The 19,807-nt window shown below is 35.9% G+C and overlaps 1 protein-coding gene and 1 long non-coding RNA gene across 2 annotated transcripts in view; both read left to right on the top strand.

The window, feature by feature from the left end:
• Positions 1–19,807, top strand: part of LOC149789809 (uncharacterized) — an 80,799-nt gene that overhangs the window by 12,271 nt on the left and 48,721 nt on the right. The window lies entirely within an intron of this gene.
• LOC149789810 (uncharacterized) lies at positions 11,408–15,381 on the top strand. The gene is made up of 3 exons (XR_016423975.1): positions 11,408–11,548; positions 13,674–13,924; positions 14,992–15,381. It is a non-coding gene; the product is annotated as an uncharacterized LOC149789810 (long non-coding RNA).

Genomic DNA, 19,807 nt, shown 5'->3' with positions numbered 1-19,807 from the left:
GAGTGATGCAGTGTAAGGTAAATAATATTATGAGTGATGCAGTGTAAGGGAAATAATATTATGAGTGATGCAGTGTAAGGTAAATAACAGTATGAGTGATGCAGTGTAAGGGAAATAACAGTATGAGTGATGCAGTGTAAGGGAAATAATATTATGAGTGATGCAGTGTAAGGTAAATAACAGTATGACTATGCAGTGTAAGGTACATAATAGTATGAGTGATGCAGTGTAAGGTAAATAATATTATGAGTGATGCAGTGTAAGGGAAATAATATTATGAGTGATGCAGTGTAAGGTAAATAACAGTATGAGTGATGCAGTGTAAGGTAAATAATATTATGAGTGATGCAGTGTAAGGGAAATAATAGTATGAGTGATGCAGTGTAAGGTAAATAATAGTATGAGTGATGCAGTGTAAGGTACATAATAGTATGAGTGATGCAGTGTAAGGTCAATAACAGTATGAGTGATGTAGTGTAAGGTAAATAATAGTATGAGTGATGCAGTGTAAGGTAAATAATAGTATGACTGATGCAATGTAAGGTAAATAACAGTATGAGTGATGCAGTGTAAGGTAAATAATAGTATGACTGATGCAATGTAAGGTAAATAACAGTATGAGTGATGCAGTGTAAGGTAAATAATAGTATGAGTGATGCAGTGTAAGGTAAATAATAGTATGAGTGATGCAGTGTAAGGTACATAATAGTATGAGTGATGCAGTGTAATGTAAATAACAGTATGAGTGATGCAATGTAAAGTAAATAACAGTATGAGTGATGCAATGTAAGGTAAATAATAGTATGAGTGATGCAATGTAAGGTATATAATAGTATGAGTGATGCAGTGTAAGGTGAATAATAGTATGAGTGATGCAGTGTAAGGTAAATAATTGTATGAGTGATGCAATGTAAGGTAAATAATAGTATGAGTGATGCAATGTAAGGTAAATAATAGTATGAGTGATGCAGTGTAAGGTAAATAATTGTATGAGTGATGCAATGTAAGGTAAATAATAGTATGAGTGATGCAATGTAAGGTAAATAATAGTATGAGTGATGCAGTGTAAGGTAAATAATAGTATGAGTGATGCAATGTAAGGTAAATAATAGTATGAGTGATGCAATGTAAGGTAAATAACAGTATGAATGATGCAGTGTAAGGTAAATAACAGTATGAGTGATGAAGTTTAAGGTAAATAATAGTATGACATATGTAATGTAATGAAAAGTAAAGCGCACATTATGCAAATATTATTATATAAAAATACATTTAATTATCTCACCTGTAAACATTGATATAAGAATTAAATATATAAAGGTATTCATAACGACATATACAAATTAAAGCTAGTTAGTAAACGTAATGTTATGTCATGTTTTGAAAAGTTGTTCCATTGAATAAACATCAAATAACTGCATCCAAGACAACGACATGAAAGAGTGCAGCCGATCTTCTCGTTTGATTACATAACATTGGATTATACAGGTAGAAACTAGTGAGCATAAATTGACAATGTCCTACAATGTAGACTTAAAAGTATGGAATATATAATAATGTTGATCTTGGACAGTTTCACAGGTTGTGATTGGATTTAGCTCAAAGATTTGATTTTTGCTTTTGAGTTCGAAAAATGAGGAGATTTTGTTCTGGTTAGTATAACATTTGCTCTACAAAGAAGGATGGCGGGGCTTATGGCAGATAGAAGAACTGTTTAAATGACTTTGTAGGTCTGTTTACAGAGCACGATACTCATTTCTGACGCGTGTAAGTGTTAAATAATTACCGCTTAGTCAGTGGTGTTAATACGATTCTGCCACACGCATACTGGCCCGATCGTGAACGAACTCGTGCCAAGTACATGCTGGTCTTGTTTTCAAATAAATCATGTTACACATATACTCCCCAACATAAAGAATGATTCCAATCCTTTTACTAACGTATTAATAAAAACGCTATAAACATTTAATGAATTTAGTACAAAATATAGAACATTAATTTTTGGATCCAAAAGTTTGGATGAACATTTTACGTTTTTAAATAGGTTGTATAATACATTGGTTTTCTCAGGTCTAAGTATTTTCGTCATCGAAACACATGTAAAATAGTGCAATATGATAACTTGATAAATAGGCACATTCGTAGGAAAACATGAGCTCAAATGGCAATAAGGCAAAGTACATAAAGAATTCTGAGATGTGAAGTGGAATTTTGGAAGGATCTAAATCTGAATAATGATACCATTGCAGATAACGGATGAAACGATTTCTGAACTACTAAGTGTTTATTACCCCTCCGGTGACCTAGTGGTTAGAACGTTCGCATCGGATGCCGGAGGTCGCGGGTTCGAACACTGGCCGAGTCATACCAAAGACTTATACAAATGGTAGTAGCAGCAGGGAGCTCAGCATTTAGAGGTTAGTATTAGGATTGGTTTGCCTGGTGTCAGGATAATGTGACTGGGTGAGACATGGTGCTATATGTCTACGGCATGATGCCCCAGTCCTAACCGATATGACTGGAAAAGTGTTAAAGCTACGTTAAAAATCCAACACACACACACACACACACACACACTGTTTCTTTGTCATGATAAACATCTGCTTTTTTAGACACTAGCTTGCATACCTAAAGTGACCTACTAGCAGTGAAGACTTTAATAAAAATAAACCGTGCATTCCTATTTGAGTCGAAATAAACATTTGAGAAATTAGGATTTGCCTTCAACGATTTTATCTATCTCCTCCAAGTATTAGACGAAGTACAAATCGTATATTCTCTATGTCACCTGATACTGTCATCGTTACAGTGACTATATTTGGAATACACGTCAATTAGGCGTGGAGTAGGTGACTAAACCATAACCTTTGATGTTACTCAAACGCATGTTCCAATTACAAATAAGTACAGTTTGACAGATTACACTCATCTCCGGGATCAGTGAGATCAATGTTATTTAGCATTCAATGTTAATTTAATTAGTAATGTTACTCTAAAAGGGTGATGCCCTATAATTTAGCTGATGCAATATATTATGTGCAATTAAGACTGTTTAGAACATCTACCTTGTGAGAATTGATCCATATAAAACTGTATGGGAACTGTTTCCTTGGTCAATATAAAACTGTATGGGAACTGTTTCCTTGGTCAATATAAAACTGTATGCGAAGTATTTCCTTGGTCAATATAAAACTGTATAAGAAGTGTTTCCTTGGTCAATATAAATCTGTATGGGAACTGTTTCCATGGTCAATATAAAACTTTATGCGAACTGTTCCCTTGGTCAATATAAAACTGTATGCGAAGTGTTTCCTTGGTCAATATAAAACTGTTTGTTTCCTTGGTCAATATAAAACTGTATGGGAAGTGTTTCCTTGGTCAATATAAAACTGTATGCGAAGTATTTCCTTGGTCAGTATAAAACTGTATGGAAAGTGTTTCCTTGGTCAATATAGAAACTGTATGGGAACTGTTTCCTTGGTCAATATAAAACTGTACGCGAAGTGTTTCCTTGGTCAATATAAAACTGTATGCGAAGTATTTCCTTGGTCAATATAAAACTGTATGAGAAGTGTTTCCTTGGTCAATATAAAACTGTATGGGAACTGTTTCCATGGTCAATATAAAACTTTATGCGAACTGTTTCCTTGGTCAATATAAAACTGTATGCGAAGTGTTTCCTTGGTCAATATAAAACTGTATGTTTCCTTGGTCAATATAAAACTGTATGGGAAGTGTTTCCTTGGTCAATATAAAACTGTATGGGAAATGTTTCCTTGGTCAATATAAAACCGTATGCGAAGTATTTCCTTGGTCAATATAAAACTGTATGGGAAGTGTTTCCTTGGTCAATATAGAAACTGTATGGGAACTGTTTCCTTGGTCAATATAAAACTGTATGGGAAGTGTTTCCTTGGTCAATATAAAACTGTATGGGAAGTGTTTCCTTGGTCAATATAAAACTGCATGAGAAGTATTTCCCTGGTCAACATAAAACTGTATGCGAAGTGTTTCCTTGGTCAATATAAAACTGTATGGGAAGTGTTTCCTTGGTCAATATAAAACTGTATGGGAAGTTTTTCCTTGGTCAATATAAAACTGTATGCGAAGTATTTCTTTGGTCAATATAAAACTTTATGCAAAGTATTTCCTTGGTCAATATAAAACTGTATGGAAAGTGTTTCCTTGGTCAATGTAAAACTGTATGAGAAGTGTTTCCTTGGTCAATATAAAACTGTATGAGAAGTGTTTCCTTGGTCAATATAAAACTGTATGAGAAGTGTTTCCTTGGTCAATATAAAACTGTATGGGAAGTGTTTCGTGACCCATATAACAATGAAAGAAAAGTGTTTATTGGTCCACATAAAACTTTTGTGGTATATGTTTTATTGGTCCATATTACACTTTATAGAACGTATTTATTGTTCCATGTAACCAGTGTATGGAGAATTTATTTCCATTTTTGCAATTCTTTTATGGGGGATGTTTGTTGCTCCATAGTACGCATTTACTATAGGTGCTTTTTGGACCATATTATACCTCATGCAAGATGCTTATTGGTCGAATGAACACATTTAGGAATGCGCTTATTGTCAAATATTACACTTTTTTGGATGGTGTTTATTGGTCAATTAGCAAACATTTATGGAATATGATATATCTTGTAATAAATGTGATACAGCAGTCAATAACACCCAGGGTTACAAATACATTGAATAGTACTTTTAGTAAAAAGAATGAAACGTTACCAAAATTTTGTAAATACTCAGGTCTATACAAGTCGCACAACCTACCCTTTTTTGTACCATCCCTATCGATTTTAAAACCGAATTGCATCTTGGATATAACAAAACCTAAACCCTGATACATTTTATTCATCAATGTATAACATGTTTGTCGCCAGGGGGTCTAAAACTCAGTCGACTTACAACGTACGATTGTTTGTCGAAAGTTCAACTCTTTTTGCAAACTATTATTCCAACATGAGAAAAATTAAAAATCTACGCTAAATGATAATAAAATGTATATTTGGCAGAGTACTTGGCACGTAATTCTCGGCGTACTTGGCGAGTAATTCAACGTAATCCGCGTGTAGTAATTGTAATTTCAAAATCATTTATTTATATTCGGTAAATGTGGGATTTTTGTAGTTCCACCTACATAATCTGTTCGCCTTATATTTAATTGTGCCGCTGACTGCATTAACAGTTTAATAACGGTCCTGGTAAACATTCTGAGAACATCTTTAAATGGTAGGCTCAGTATGCAGGCCCGTACCAAGTACGAATAGACATTGTGGCTGGTTATCTCGATGAACAGGTTTAGCGGTTTACATACATTACGAATGGTTTACGTGAGCGGGATCATAATGCTGTTATATACGTTTATAATGCGTGTTCTGCAGGATTTTCAAGTGTACTGAATAGGTATTTTACTAGTATTCCACCACTAAAGGCGGCCTGGTGGTCAGAGCGTCCGCCTCGGATGCTGGAGTTCGCGCCTTCGAACATATACTAGTCCATCAAGCGTTTCATCTGTTAACTGTTACATTTGGTCTCTCGCTTCAAATTTCGATCATTCCAAAATTTATGTCAATATTTTAGAAATCGAGTCATATCACATAATAGCCTCACGTGGATTCGACAACTTAAATGTCTCCGATCCATACTTAGCTTTTGAATTTTATTTTGCTAAATTTGGAGCCAGACTGGTTTTTAAGAACCAACTTAAGTTTGGAGTGAAACAAAGTATAGACTGAAAGTCCAATCTGATTCAATGCTGACCAGTCAGATATAATAAAGCAAGAGGTGTTATTAGATCACTGTTGTGGGAACTGTGGCTCAGAACAGCCTTAAATATCCAAACATTGCTTTGTATGATTAAAAGATGTTTGAATATATCTCTTTTTCCGTTGACGAAATCACCAATGCTCAAATATATATCTTTAGACGTGGTTGGACGCATGCATGTTTCGGCGAATTTTCAGCAGTCATTAATATTTAAACAAAGGCAGTACATTTTGAGTTATCCGGAAAAGACAAAATTTTCATTTCCTAATATACACATTTCTCTGTATCATTTTTTAAAAAAATTCTTTGATTATTTTTTTTATCTTTTCTGCTTTTTCAGCGTCAGGCAAATTGCCCATTAATGTAAAAACTGTGCTGATATAATTAAAGTAAATTAAATTATGTGAACTCGAGGCCAATTCCTTAGTCAAAAATCACTCTGAGAGCAAAACAGGAACTCGTGTTTCAGTGATATATGTATATACACTACACTGAAACATGAGTTCGGTATTATTCTTCTTTTCAGTCCTTTAATATATTCTTTTCAGTCCTTTAATACATTTCAAATTTGAATCTCACTGAGATGACCCTATCAGTACCAGTATAATGTAGGCGTCGTCCATTTTGATTATATCTGAGTACCCCTAGGATTTTCTCTGATTACCAATAGGATTCTCTCTGAATGCCGTAAAGATTGTCTCTGAATGCCGTAAGGGTTGTCTCTGAATGCCGTACAGATTGTCTCTGAATGCCGTAAGGGTTGTCTCTGAATGCCGTACAGATTGTCTCTGAATGCCGTAAGGGTTGTCTCTGAATGCCGTACAGATTGTCTCTGAATGCCGTAAGGGTTGTCTCTGAATGCCGTACAGATTGTCTCTGAATGCCGTACAGATTGTCTCTGAGTACCGGTAAGATTGTCTCTGAATGCCGTACAGATTGTCTCTGAATGCCGTACAGATTGTCTCTGAATGCCGTACAGATTGTCTCTGAGTACCGGTAAGATTGTCTCAAGTACGACTAAGACGCTCTATAAGTACCAGATTGATTTGTTATAGGAACCAACATGATTTTCATTTAGTACCAGATTGATTTGTTATAGGAACCAACATGATTTTCATTAGTACCAGTATGATTTGTTACGGGCACGATTCTCCCTGTGTACCAGATTGAACTGTTATGGGTACCAACACGATTCTCCTTGAGTACCGGTATGATTTATTCTGGGTACCAACACTATTCGCCCTGAGCAACAGTATCATAGGATTCTATCTGTCTAACAATTTGTTGTTTCCTATCTTACTACTACTATTTTCTGAGTAGTCAATTTATTTTATTTTAGTACTTTGTGATTTCCGCCAAGTAGCAATATGACTTTCTATCATCGTCTGTGAGTGCCAGTAGGACTTTCTCTAAGCAACAAAATCTTTTAGTTTAAGTGCGAGTAAGGTTTTCTGTAGAAAGCATTATAATTGCCTCCGAGTACCAGTATAATATACTTATCTTGGAGCACAAATATGATTTTGTTTAAATGTGTTGTATGATTTTTTTTCTCTCAGTGACATGATGATTCTTTTTTAGTACCGATATGATTTTCTTTACGCACCAGAATTATTTTGTAAACACCAGTGTGAACGTCTCTGACTATCATTATGATTTTCTCTTAGAACCATTAAATTTTGCTATATGAACCAGCAACATATTTCTACATACGAGGGGGATTTCTTTCCCATGCACCAGTAGAACTTTCTCTAAATACTAGTGTGATTTTCTCTAAGAATCACTATGAGTCTCTCTGAGTGAACTGGTCATTTTCTCTGTGTACCATTGCTATTTTCTTTGAGAAACAGTATGATTTTCATTATGTTCCAATATTATTTTCATTATGTTCCAATATGATTTTCATTATGTTCCAGTATGATTTGCATATGTACCAGTATGATTTTCATTATGTTCTAATATGATTTTCATTATGTTCCAATATGGTTTTCATTATGTTCCAGTATGATTTACATATGTACCAGTATGATTTTCATTATGTTCCAATATGATTTTCATTATGTACCAATATGATTTTCATTATGTACCAATATGACTCTCTTATAGTTCACGCAAGCTTTTATTTAAGTGCAAGCATGCTTTTAATGTTGATGCTTAAGGTCGATTTTTGTTATTTGAAAATTTCGTCACAACGCACCCGGATTTGTATAACCATGCAGGTAAATGTATTTTTCAACATACATTTAAAGAAGTAATTAAGGAAGGCTGCTGCTTCTCAGTGAGTGCTTATCAGATGCATTACGAAAATGACAATATTTCCAAACTATTAAGGTGCTTTACTAATACTTTACAATGTGAAAGATAATTACCATTCTATTTTGAAAGGTAGAGCACTTTTGCAAATTCCTATTATTATAAAGGTAAACTTATTGGGTTTTGTGCAATAGAGTTGTCGTAATAGAATGCACAGATTGAGCTGAATTACTGTCAGACCTAAATAAAAGAAAACGTAACATCAGGGTGTTTTTCTTGATTTTGCATGTTCTAGACAATAGCAAATATGCATTTGTTGAAACGCATAGTTCCATTACGTCATACAATACTAGGAAATCATTTATTTGGCCACCTTTCACAATAATGGCCAATGTCATATCTCAACGTATATGTAGATGTTTCAAGCAATTACGCAATATTCACTGACCTTAATTAACGACATATTACGGTGGCCCCGAGTGGCCTAGTGGGTTTAAGTGCTCGCCTTTACCGATCGCTGCTATCGCACATCATTATGCGTGTGTTTGAGTCTCTGACTTGGCTATTGTTGGTATGTGAAAAAAAAAAAAAAACTGTCAGTAGCTTCTCGAGATTCGGTTGTTCCTACCTGGGTTTTTCCCCAGGTTCTCCCACCAATAATTACACTGTTTGCCAAATAACGCCTATCGTGATGGCGTTAATCCCAAAAACAATAACAACATATTCCGCAAAATACAAAGCAAATAATGGAAGTTGTCATATTACGCCTTTTGTACAATAAACTCTGAACAGTTGCAACAAACTGTAACGTAAATCATAATATTATGGCACTGGTATAGCGAAGGCTTAATATTTGTTCCATCCTTTCCTTGAGAAGCGAATTTGTGAGGGGAGGGGAGGAATGTGCAGGCAATGTTATAGATGCAGTAACTCGCACAGTCTGATTCAATTCTCAATAGTACACGAATTCTAGAGTGACAGAACATTACTGTCTCTTTTCCATATTTAAATTTTAACTTGTTTTTTATTTAAGATTTTATTTCTTTGTATTTGTACCATAGGTTTCAGGCAATGAATTCAATATCCGGCAAAACCTTGCTTCAGATTTTAATCCCACGATCATAAATAAATAAATTTAGTGCAAATTCGTACCAATTTTCTACATAATAAAGTGTATATTTTTCAATAGCTATTAACAGCGACGATAAAAACAAAGTTTAATTCTTTGTCCACAATCTTGTGACACTTTGACTGTAACATGACTATAGCATGTTTCCTAACTTTTATGTCAAACTTTAATTTTATTTTTTGTATGTTTTATGACTGCAGAACTCATTTCTTTTAATGTCAGTACGACCTCGTTCCTTTTTCGTTTTCCTTTTATCTTTCTTTGAGTTGTTCATTTCTTCTGATAATCTACATTTGATTAATAAACCATTTGTTATTTGTAAACGAGAGGCAGAAAAGTGCCTTTTGTATTGTGGGCGTGTCCTCAAGTGCTCTTACTTGTCTTACTCGCTGTAATTGTCATACTTTCCACGCCTCAAATCTGGCACAATTTGGGGCACAAGTGGCACTTTATGTCAGACCTTTCAAACACAATTGATAGCAACGCTAAACCTAAAGGACTTTATACTATTCAACTGTTTTAGTGCATTCTTAAAAAACACATGCAAATAGACGTATATTTGCATAATTCCCATTCCTATTATAACAACTAAACTATACAGGTTAGTGTTAGGCATGATGTAATTAGTCCTTTTAAGTATCAGGCTACAATTATGATTTGTTATCTTCGTCTTTTCGTCATCTTCTTCAAGGACGTTTTGGTACATGATAAATTGTAAAATCATTAACTCTGCAAAAACATAATTTCCACTTAAAGAAAACATGACATTATTGTAAAAACAGAAAATATTCGTTTGACATAAGGAAAGGATAAAAAAAATGGATGAATATAATCATGTATATCACAAGATACATGCAAATTATAATGTTCCAATCATTCTGAAATAAAAAGAAAATAGTACACACACACACACGCACACACACACACACACAAATACACACACACACATGCCCACATTGGCTGGGCATCATCGTGTATTATTCCACTGGTTGTATACAATGCTATGATTGAGTTACATTTTTTTCCTAACCATGAATTGTCTTCGAAAATCGAAAAGGTTGGGAATCACTTCCTTAGGCTAAACATATAATCACGCCATTTTACCTAAATGTGTAGTATATAACCGGAACAGAATATTTATATTTAAGTCACCGTGTACTTTCTGGACCTCAAGAGTTTTATTCAGTCATTGCATAACCAACTACGTGTAGTTTTACATTGCTAAATACATTAATAATCATGGTCTAGTAAGAAGATGTGGCGGAGGCCTGATTGTTATATATATAATATACCTACCGCTGTTGGTATTATACAATTTATAACTACTGTAATTTGAGTTAATGTGTTGTGGATCGTAAATCAAAATCAGTTTGATTTCAATGCCAAACACTATAAGCAGGATAATAAATTGCCGTACCAGTCCATAAGTTTTACTTATGGGTTTCAGTCACGTTTCCGCTAGGTGTAAACATACAATTACGCTTATCAGATCGTGTCTTTGATTTTTAATGTACATATAATGATGTGGAATTTAAAATTCTCTTTATTAATGTTGGGAAATCTTGGGATTAAATATTAACAAATTAATAAATAACAGCATGAAAGATGCAACATGAGGCAGATAATAGTATGAGTGATGCAACATGAGGCAGATAATAGTATGAGTGATGCAATATGAGGCAGATAATAGCATGAGTGATACAATATGAGGCAGATAATAGCATGAGTGATACAATATGAGGCAGATAATAGTATGAGTTATACAATATGAGGCAGATAATAGTATGAATGACACAATATGAGGCAGATAATAGTATGAGTGATACAATATGAGGCAGATAATAGTATGAGTGATGCAAAAATTAAGCCTTCACTGAACAAGTGCCGTAACATGATGACGTATATTACACATGGTTATACTAGTGTGCAGAGTTCATTGTACAAATACCGCAATACGAAGACGTACAATATACTTTTTGATACAAGTATTAAACCGTTATTATACAAATGCCAAAATATTATGATTTACATTACACAATTTGCTGCAAGTGTTCAGTGTTCATTGTGCAAATGCTATAATATGATGGCTTCCATTGTTTGAGATGAATTTTGCGGAATATGTTGTTGCTAGGTTAGGGTGTAACGCCATTACGACAGGCTATACGGCGACCAGTGTAATTAGTGGAGGGAGAACCTGGGGAAAACCCCAGTAAGAACAGCCGAATCTCGAGAACCTACTGGCAGTTTTCTCACGTGCCAACAATAGCTAAGTCAGAGACTCAAACACAAGCAGAATGATGTGCGATGGCAGTGATCGGTAAAGGCGAGCACTTTAGACCAATCGGCCACTACGGGCTACCGTAATATGTCGTTAATTAAGGTCAGTGAATATTGATTAATTGCTTGAAATATCTACATATACGTCCGTCGAGGTATCACATTGACAATTGTTTTGAAAGGTGGCCAAATATATGGTTTCCTATTACATGTAGTGTATGACGTAGAGCAACTAGGAGTTTCGTCGAATGCTTATTTGCAATCTGCTAGAAGATAATGATTCAAGAAAAACACCCTGATATTTGTTTTCCTTTATTTAGGTCTGACAGTAATTCAGCTCAATTTGTGTATTCTGTTACGACAAACTCTATTTTACATAATCCATTAAGTTTACCTCTTCGAATAATATGTATTGGCAAAAGTGCTCTACCTTTCAAAATAGAATGGTAATTATTTTTTGTTTTGCAATTTGTTAGTAAAACACCATAATAGCTTGGAAATATGTAATTGTTATGCTTTATGTGATAAGCACTCATAGACGAGTAAAAGTCTTCCATAATTACTTCTTTAAATATATGCTGAAAATTACATTTAACTGTATGGTGATTAAAAGCCGGATGCGTTGTGACGAATTTTCAAATCACAAAAGTCTAGTTAGATTAAAGCTTCAACATTAAAATCATACAGGCACTTAAAAGCATGCGTGAACTATCAGAGAGTCATATACCACAGTTCGAAGAGAAAATCAAACTGGTACTCGGGGATAATAGTGTTGGTACACATAACAACTCATACCGGTACTCAGGAAGAATCACGTTGGTACCCATAACAACTCATACCGGTAATCAGGAAGAATCACGTTGGTACCCATAACAAGTCATACTGGTACTCAGGGAGAATCATGTTGGTACCCTTAACAACTGATACAAGTACTCAAGGAGAATCATGTTGGTATCCATAACAACTCAAACCGGTACTCAAGACCCAGTTCTAGTTTTGTATAACCCTAACCTTGACAGAAAAGACAGTGATGTCGTTTGCGGATCATCCTGTGGAACCACTGAGTTAACGTCCTCTTATCTCTCTTCCAGTATCTCTCTTCCAGTACAACCACTGTTAACGACCTTACGTCTTCCATTGCAACCACTGTTAACGTCCTTACGTCGTCTAATTCAATCACTGTTAACGTCCTCACGTCTTCCATTGCAACCACTGTTAACGTCCTCGCGTCTTCCATTGCAACCACTGTGAACATCCTCACGTCTTCCATTGCAATCATTGTTAACATCCTCACGTCTTCCATTGCAACCACTTTAACGTCCTCACGTCTTCCATTGCATCCACTATTAACGTCCTCACGTCTTCCATTGCAACCACTGTTAACGTCCACACGTCTTCTATTGCAACTACTGTTAACATCCTCACATCTTCCACTGCAACCACTGTTAACTTCCTCACGTCTTCATTGCATCCACTGTTAACATCCTCACGTCTTCCATTGCAACCACTGTTAACGTCCTCACGTCTTCCACTGCAACCACTGTTAACGTCCTCACGTTTTCAATGGCAACCACTGTTAAACGTTCTCACGTATTCCATTGCAACCACTGTTAGCATCCTCATAACATCCAGTACATCACCTCTATCATCAACACTCTCACACTGAAAAGATCACAACATTCGGAAAGAAAATATGGCTTTCAAAAAATGTTTTATTATGTCTCAGGCTTATAAATAGAAATAATAGAATGACACGAAATTAGTCCGTAGAAGAATGATATAACAGATATGCCTGTCAAACAAGAAAGAAACCATACACGCAACATTTTTCCTGACAAACATTTCGTCGATGAGTGTAAGTGATCGGTGAAATTTTTATGTTCGTCAATATTGACAAGCATTAGTAAAAGAACTTTTATTTTCTTTTTTTTTCACGCACTGTTCCGTAAAGAACAACTTCTAGAAGGAAGTATGTAAACGATTCAGCAATCTGAGTGAGATTTGACAAGGAGGTTATAGTTTATCAGCCACTGTATTAATACGCTTCTTCTGTCCACAATTGCTAATGTTGTTATATATACAGATTATATCGTGTTGTGCATGCAAAGCATTCCTTCCCTGAGATTATGTCTTGCCAACAATATAGAGACACGCTTCTCTGGTACTGTTTATTTCCATTGTCCAAATGAAAGAGCTGAAAGAGCTTTAATGTATTTATTTTGTTACAGTCAATGGTCGCTATACAACAAACAACAAACAACAGTACTTTAAAGTACCAAACAACAACTGACGTTGAAGCCGGTTTTTCTACAAGCCAAGACAATACAGATCCCTTCGCTACTGGGTTTTTTGAACGACAGGGATAACATTCCACAATGGCTGTTCAAAAAATTTGGAATTTGAAATGATGGTCTCACATCAAACTCAAATGTTCATTTCTTTGAAAAAGCCCAATTTTTTTAACTACGATAAACATGAGGTAACATCATTTTTGTCTTTTCTTCATAATTGTACTATTGAGGTCAGTACCAATATCAGCAAATTATATATCGATAGTCTTTCATCTGAAGTGATTTCTTTTCTCTTTTTATTGTGCCAGTCGGAAATATTTGCTATTAAATTTTGTTCCAGTAGAAAGAATGATAACAATTTTAACCAAGACAAATCTGATTTAATTCCACAAACAAGTACGACTTGAAACTATAATATTTATACAAAATATAGTTTAGGTAAATCAAATGCTTATACCGCATGAAAAATGAGCTTTAAAAATATTTTAAAATACATGAAGCTAGCATACTGGTTTGCCATCGAGAGAGGAATCCTCTCTCTCTCTCTCTCTCTCTCTCTCTCTATATATATATATATATATATATATATATATATATAACGGATATTATCTTACTGGTTAAGGAAAATATCATTTATCCTCGTAATGAGCAAAGATCGGACCCGGGTCCTCAGCCTTAGGCTAACATCCATACGGCTAGTTGGGGACCAATTACAATCGTTTAATATGTATTATTTATATTCCGTTTCTATGTAATTTTGCTTTAAATTATCGTGTATCCCAAGTATGGTTCCTAGATTACACATTCTGCTCTGAATTGTGTGATTTGGTAACTTACAGTAATACCTTTTACGTGTCCTGAATTCTATCTGATATGTTATGGGCGTGACTATATTTTAAGACTTGATTTATGTCCGAGTAGTCCGTAGTGACTCTGTATGTATCTTTAATTTCTGTTTCATATTTTACCAGTGTGATTCGATTTTTAGACTTGATTTATGTCATATCAATCTATAGTCACTCTGTATTTATCCTTGATTTCTGTCTGTGATACCCGGAGTGGTTTTATATTTTAGACTAGAGTCAAGTTGCATTTAGAAGAGAGTTACTTCCTCTATCTGCAATCAAATGTATATGGTACACACGAATATCAGTATTCACGAATACGATGAATTCAAGTTTGAGAGAATATTTTCTCTCTTTTCTTCACCTTTTTTTTAATTAAAATAAATTTTTAATTTCATTCTTTTTGGAAGGGTGGAGCAGGAGTAACTGCGCAGAGATAACTTGTTGTACCAGCGCCTTCAGGCACGGAGTCGAGGCACCTGTAAGACCCTATCTTACACTGTGTTCCGTAATCTTAAAAGAGTTTAAGTATTGAACGAATAATGTACATAATAAAGCCTCTTCGTCACGATAACTATTCATGACAATGAAAAGCAATTTAAATTTAAATTCTTTATCCGAAACATTGTTACATTTGGACTGTAGGAAGCCTATCATAACGTTACCTAGTTTAGAGCTAAATTTTGATTTCAGTCATCGTATGTTTATGCTTATGTAAATCTTTTGCAAACTATTGTAGATATGAACTTGCGCACGTTATATAAACGTTGTGTGCCAAAATACATTTTTATTATTTCACCTGTAAGCATAGATATCAAAATAAAAATTAGAAATGCATCATTAGTCATAATGTTTGTTCATTTCAATAAGACCTCGTTCCTTTCTCTCTGCCCTTTACCTTTTCATGATTTTCTTTAGATGTGCATTTCGCCTGAAAATAGTTCTTTATCTACTCTATGATTTATTAAGCGAGGGGCAAAAACGTGCCTTTTATTTCACGGGCGTGTTGACAAGTACGCTTATTTGTTCCTGGATATTGCTTGTCGTAACTATTATATTTACCACGCCTCAGATCTGACACTAAACTCAGTGGCGTATTGACATAACCCGTATTCCAACTGGCACTTTGTGGACGACCTTTCAAGCACGATAAACAGAAAACTGTCTTAAACAGAGATTACACTATTTAAATTCTTTAGTCGTGCTTAAAAACACGCGCAAATAGACATGTAATTACATAAGTCCCATTTCTATTCTTATGGTGCACAATTTTGTTGATGTTTTCGCAGTACATCCTGTCCTGGTCAGCGATACACGTAAACATTAAGACTGACGTAAGACCAGTGAGCTATCAACGTCTTAGCATTCTTGCAGGGAGTCGCGAAAGACGTCAACCATAATATGACACAAAATGAGGTCGACAACTACTAAGCCTTGAAGAAAGCGCTGCTACGACACTATGAGCTGTCTGTCGAGAGTTTCGGAAAACTCTTACTTAGAGTCGTCAGAAAGATCTACAAAAATGCATGTGCAGATTCATTCACACGTACGAGTACTATTTGATAAGTGGATCAAAATGACGGGTACGGCGTTAACGTATGAGGGTGTACGCGAACGGTGTTGAGCGAGCAAGTTTTAATTGCGTATCGGAGATATTTAATCGTGTGTCTAGCGGAGCGTGAGTTCTCCCCTTGGAAGTTATCACATGGTGACCGAACGTAGTCACGTCCATCCACATGGAGTCGCAGGGAAAGACCCATCTTTAGCAAACATATAAAGGCCACCGAGGGGGCGCCCCAAGACGAAATGGTAAGAACGACGGGAGTCAGGGACCAGTAATCCTTGCCATGATCATCACCATGGGACCTGGAAGACCCAGGGGACAGATAAGGGTACCCTCGGGAATAAAGGAGATCTCATGTGTTACGGCTGCTGCAAGTATGGCCATGTTGTTATTGATTGTCGAAACCCTCGTTAGACAACGAATAATGCGGTAACTCCGCGTACTGCTAAGAAAAGGAAAACAATAGAGTTGATAAATACGGTAAATGGTGAGACGGCAGCCTTGCTGTATGATACCGTTTATAGCTTTCCGGCCTTGGTAGATAATAAATATGTCAAGCCTGGAGATTAGACAGGTAAGACGGTGGAAGTCCAGTTTGCTAACAGGACTTGAGATTTGTTCCAGGTCGAGAACATTGACCTAGACTCTCCGTTTGTGAAAGGTCGAATTGAAACAGCATGCTTTTCTGGGTTGTCTCATCACGTGATCCTAAGCTGTAGCTATGTGCTACCACAGCCTAACTCTATGATCTGCCCACCTGTGCATGTGGGTTATCTTGAGAAGAGGTCTATGAAGGGAAAGTCAGTGTAGAAGCCGCGTGGACCTGCGACTGGCAAAGTCTATAGGCAATATAGATAATTTGCTACCTGTCAAGTTGAAAAAACTTCAAGATGAAGATTTTTCTCTCACAACGGAACGCATATACGCAAAAGAGGGTTCAATACGGAAATCGGCAGACGGCGAAGTGAAGTTTGTGTTTAAACGGGTTATCTTATACCGGTACGCGAAGAAAGGATCATATACGTTTAAACAGGTTATCGTGCCGAGAGCTAAGCGAACAGAAGTACTTAGGCTGGCACATGAGGATCTTCTTGGAAGCCACATGGGCATGGCAAAGACCGGAGATAGGATAAGGAGGGCGTTCTGTTGGCCAGGTGTGTATGCGGCCGTGCGGAGGTTCTTTTTATCGCGTGGCAAGTGTCAACTTATGGCACATTAGACCACATATCGCCCTGTGCTATGTGGGAACACCCCACTGACTGAAGAACCTTTCCTGAGGTTGGCGATGGGTCTGATTGCTCCAATAAAGTCTGCTTTGAAGAGTCGCAATGCATTAACGATACTTGATTACTCAGTTACGGTGGCTGAGGTCTTGTTAGGAATTTGGTCGAGAGCTGGTGTTCCTGAAGAGATACCAACTGACGTGACGCCGTTTGTGTGCCAGGTGATGAGCGAGGCGCTGTTATTAAGTTCATCTTAAGTTTATATATTGTAAAATACAGACGTCTGTCTGATTACCATAGATAAAATATATATTCATGCCATTATGTTATGCTTACAGTTAACATATGATACACAACCAGAACAAGACATTTATATTTACATCTTCATGTACTTTTCAGACTACAGGAGTTTCTTAATGTCTTGATATGGCTAAACGTGTAGTTTGAGATTACTAAATCCATTACAATTCATGGTCCTGTTAGGATCTATGGCGAATGCTTGATTGTTGGACATATAATATCCCCGCTGCTGTTGACATCATGCCTTGATTTTATACTATTTAAATGACGTAACTTCAGTTGAAGTGTCTTTCATCATACATCAAGATGTATCGTGTACAAGTGGCAAACACAACAAGCAGGACATCACATTACTGAGCATTCGAGTACTCTAATCTTATCGTGCATCGATTTTAATCTATGTGTACGATGCAGAATAGGAAATTCCTTACCCTAATATTGTAACAATAGTGGGATTAATCGATAACATGTTATTTGCAATAAGTGCAAAGATAAAAATGCCCTTATAGAAAGATTTTGTATCCAGTGCTAAATGACATACACGACACTTACCATCGTAACAAGTAACAAGTAATCCACCTCCTCAAATGTACGAAGGAATTCAAATAGCGGCTTCCGACTGATCGGATAACAATGATGACAGAGTAGTAAAAGTATGATTGGATTATATCACTGCTAATGTTCAGGAAGTGGGAAAGGCAAATGGACGTATTGTTGGCTTCCTCTGAGCTCACAATCACCCATAGGTATTTGTATGACTGTCAGTAAATCAGTTCATGCTATGTTGAGTGATGTAAATTTTATAATATTACCGTATCTGGTTTCTTTTTATGTTTCTAACTTACCTGAATGAAAATTCTCTTCGTCCACATAAACAGTCAAGTTCAAGGCCAAATCCAAAATCGTTGGTCACATTGCGAATAATTAGCATTCCAGAATTTTTATTTACATTAACACATTATACCAAATTCATTTTTCGTAAGAGAAATTAGTTATTTAAGAAGAATTTACTGCCAATTCTCACTAATGTTGATAAGGGACTTTAAATAAATCTACCAAAATGTTATCATGTTTGTTGCTATCTTACATGTCTAGCTTAGTTTATGCGCCTACTATTATGACAGATGGCGGAATTCTTTAACTACTTATGGCAGATAATGGAAGTCTTTAATTGACTTTGTAGCTCTGTTTTCAAGGCTATATCGCTGCTTCTGATAGCTGCTAATGTTAAATAAAGTACTATTCAGTCAGTGATATTAATAACATCCTGCCTCACACATATTGGGCGGTCTTTAACCTAATCATGCCAAATACACTCTGGCCTTGTTTGCACATAAATGCTGTTAAACCACATATAATGGGCCAGTCCTTGAGCAAGTCTTGTCAAATATATTCTAATCCAGATGGGTTGTTAAAAGATGCTGTTTTTTGGGGTGGTTGGGTTAACGCTATGTTGCAGAGCAAGACTGACTATGTTTGGCTGCCATTATTACTGGTGGTGGAAAAAAAAACAACAGGAAAACCCCGGTAAGAACTACCGACACACGAGAAAATACTAGCAGCTTTCCCACATACCCGCATTAACCGAGTCCGAGAACACTGGTCAACAGTGAAATCATTACTGACTTGAAAAGGCCCTAATCTGTAGTATTTTGGTGTGCCGAACACGAATATAACCGTGAAAAATTTGTATTGGCTCTCGTTTTGAAGATATTCATATACCTCATTTTCTATGTTTCACTGTGTAAATTTCTCCAGTAGGACTGCAGCAACATCCGGAATAATGATGTAACATTGCATAATACCATCATGCTCACATCATCCACAGTTGATTGCATCATTTTCTGATGCAATGCAATACTAATGCCATGCGGCTGTTGAAGTAAGTTGACGTCAGCAGTGTACTATACATGTGTAGGCCTATTATACTAATGCCAGGCGGCTGCTGAAGCTGACGTAAGCAGTGTACTATATAAAGCCCAATCAGATAGGTTCAGCATTTAAAATATTTTAGACATTGTGCGAGACAGTTCAAGCTACTGTTACATAAAACTTATTATTTTATCCATTTACGTACAATAAAGAACAGTAATGCCTCGAAAGTGTGTTAATACCGCGGACAATTTTTGCTATATTTGT

Source organism: Sinohyriopsis cumingii, chromosome 10 (genome assembly GCF_028554795.1).
Source record: "Sinohyriopsis cumingii isolate HCF-2022 chromosome 10, ASM2855479v2, whole genome shotgun sequence".
NCBI lineage: Eukaryota > Metazoa > Mollusca > Bivalvia > Unionida > Unionidae > Sinohyriopsis > Sinohyriopsis cumingii.
This window is presented reverse-complemented; position numbering and strand designations above follow the sequence as displayed.